The following is a 2,500-nucleotide window of genomic DNA, read 5'->3' on the forward strand; positions in this document are numbered from 1 at the left end:
GGAGATCGGGGAAGAGTTTTCTTTTCTGCATGAGCGTTCGAGTTCCCTGGAATCCTCTAGCAGGGAGATAGGGTTTGGAACGCGAAGAGCACCGCAGTTGCGGCGGTGTCCCGATCTTCCCCTCGGACCTTGAAAATCCGGGAGAGGGCCACGTGGAGGTGTCGCGCCGGTTCGTACCCATATCCGCAGCAGGTCTCCAAGGTGAAGAGCCTCTAGTCGATAGAATAATGTAGGTAAGGGAAGTCGGCAAATTGGATCCGTAACTTCGGGATAAGGATTGGCTCTGAGGATCGGGGCGTGTCGGGCTTGGTCGGGAAGTGGGTCAGCGCTAACGTGCCGGGCCTGGGCGAGGTGAGTGCCGTAGGGGTGCCGGTAAGTGCGGGCGTTTAGCGCGGGCGTGGTCTGCTCTCGCCGTTGGTTGGCCTCGTGCTGGCCGGCGGTGCAGGATGCGCGCGCCTGCGCGGCGTTCGCGCCCCGGTGCTTCAACCTGCGTGCAGGATCCGAGCTCGGTCCCGTGCCTTGGCCTCCCACGGATCTTCCTTGCTGCGAGGCCGCGTCCGCCTTAGCGTGCTCCTCCGGGGGCGCGCGGGTGCGCGGATTCTCTTCGGCCGCCATTCAACGATCAACTCAGAACTGGCACGGACTGGGGGAATCCGACTGTCTAATTAAAACAAAGCATTGCGATGGCCCTAGCGGGTGTTGACGCAATGTGATTTCTGCCCAGTGCTCTGAATGTCAACGTGAAGAAATTCAAGCAAGCGCGGGTAAACGGCGGGAGTAACTATGACTCTCTTGGTTGCTCTTGGTTGGCGGGAGTAACTATGACTCTCTTAAGGTGGCCAAGTGGCGGCGGTGTGGCTGCATCCGGACTTGGCTTTTCGAAGTGCGGTCTTGATGTAGTCGTGCTGCTGCTGCGAGGTGCCTTCCTTGGGTTATAGTTACAGGGAGAGTGATGCGCAATACATGGGCCTAGCCCTCTTAGCCTCTCCTCTCCTGCGGTCTTCTCCCCTTCTCGTGGGCCCGCTGATTTTTGCAGAGTGGAAGACCGCACCAGGGGCTTGGGGGGGTTACCAGCCCCCCCTCGCATTATCCCTTTATAGTTGGGGGCAGCCGACAAGAAACAAGAGATGGTGGCCCTTCCGCTGAAGGTGCCACCCCAGCTACCCCAGCACCTATCCGGCCAACCGGCCGTAACGAAAATGCGATAGTTTGTGTAGCTCCCTTTGCTTGCAGTGAGTGCCACCGCACTTTTACCACGAAGAACGGTCTCGGGGTCCATCGCCGCCGCCAACACCCTGCGGCCGCCAACGCTGAGATCGTGACGGAGAGGCATCGCGCGAGGTGGACGGAGGAAGAAGTCCTGTCGCTCGCCAAGGCAGAGGCCGAACTGTTCCTGGAGAGGGACGCCCGGTTCTTCTTTGTAAATCAAGAACTTACCAGGATGTTCCCCGACCGAACGCTTGAGGCAATCAAGTGCCGACGGCGGCAAGCTGCCCACAAGCAGCTTGTCCGCCAATTCATGGAGGCACTTGAGATCGGTCGGGGTGAAGAGCCGGCGTCCCGCCGTGGAGCAGCGAGCTCGCTGCCTGACGCGGGCGAGGCCGCTGCGCCGCCCGTCGACGCAGCCGAGGACTTCGCGGCCGACACCACCGGGCCGCCGCCGGAGGGGCCGACTGACGCCGCCATCTGGGAGCATCTGGCGGGGCTACCTGCTTCCGCCCAGCGTTTCTCTGCCCTGGATCGAGTCATTGGTCTGGGGCGGGGCACGCCGCCCGATGTCATCCTGGGCATGCTCCCGGATGCCCTTGCGTCGGTCGGGTCCAGGGGGGAGAGGTCGATCACCAGGACACAGCGGCCGCGCCAACCATCCAAGCGGCCGCCTGCCGCCCCGCCGCTGCAGAAGCGCAAGCGGCGCCGCTGGGAATACGCGCGGACACAGGACGCCTTCCGTAGGTCGCGTGCGCGTTGCGTGCGCGGCTTGCTGGACGGCACCCTGCTGCAGCCGCCACCCGACATCCCCGGTCTGCTGGACTTCTGGGCGGACCTCTTCACGAAGAAGCCGATCTCCACCGCCGGCTTCATCCGTGACCGCCTTCTCCCGCACTCGGAGCCTGTCGCTCCTGAGTGCCTATGGGGGCCGGTCACACGTGAGGAGGTCGCTGCTGCCTTGCCGCCCAGGGGATCGGCAGCCGGGCCGGACGGCCTGACTCCAGCGGAGCTGCGGCGCCTGCCGCATGAAGTCCTGGTGAAACTCTTGAACCTCTTCCTCCTGGCCCGCGCCCTCCCCGAGCGTCTGCTTCGCGCCCGGACGTCACTTCTCCCCAAAACGGCTGCACCAACATCCCCCGCTGACTTTCGCCCCATTACGGTCTGCTCGGTGTTGGCGCGGACCTTCCACAAGGTTCTCGCGTCACGCCTGATGCGTGCATGTGCTGTGGACGAACGTCAGCGGGCATTCATCCCCCGGGATGGGATGTTGGAAAACACCTTCATCTTGGAC

At 63.2% G+C, this 2,500-nt stretch overlaps 1 pseudogene; it reads left to right on the forward strand.

Moving 5' to 3' along the window:
* The window catches only part of LOC124587632, an 8,001-nt pseudogene that overhangs the window by 2,087 nt on the left and 3,414 nt on the right, over nt 1-2,500 (forward strand).

The sequence above is a fragment of the Schistocerca americana genome, unplaced genomic scaffold, assembly GCF_021461395.2.
Source record: "Schistocerca americana isolate TAMUIC-IGC-003095 unplaced genomic scaffold, iqSchAmer2.1 HiC_scaffold_607, whole genome shotgun sequence".
Taxonomy (NCBI): domain Eukaryota; kingdom Metazoa; phylum Arthropoda; class Insecta; order Orthoptera; family Acrididae; genus Schistocerca; species Schistocerca americana.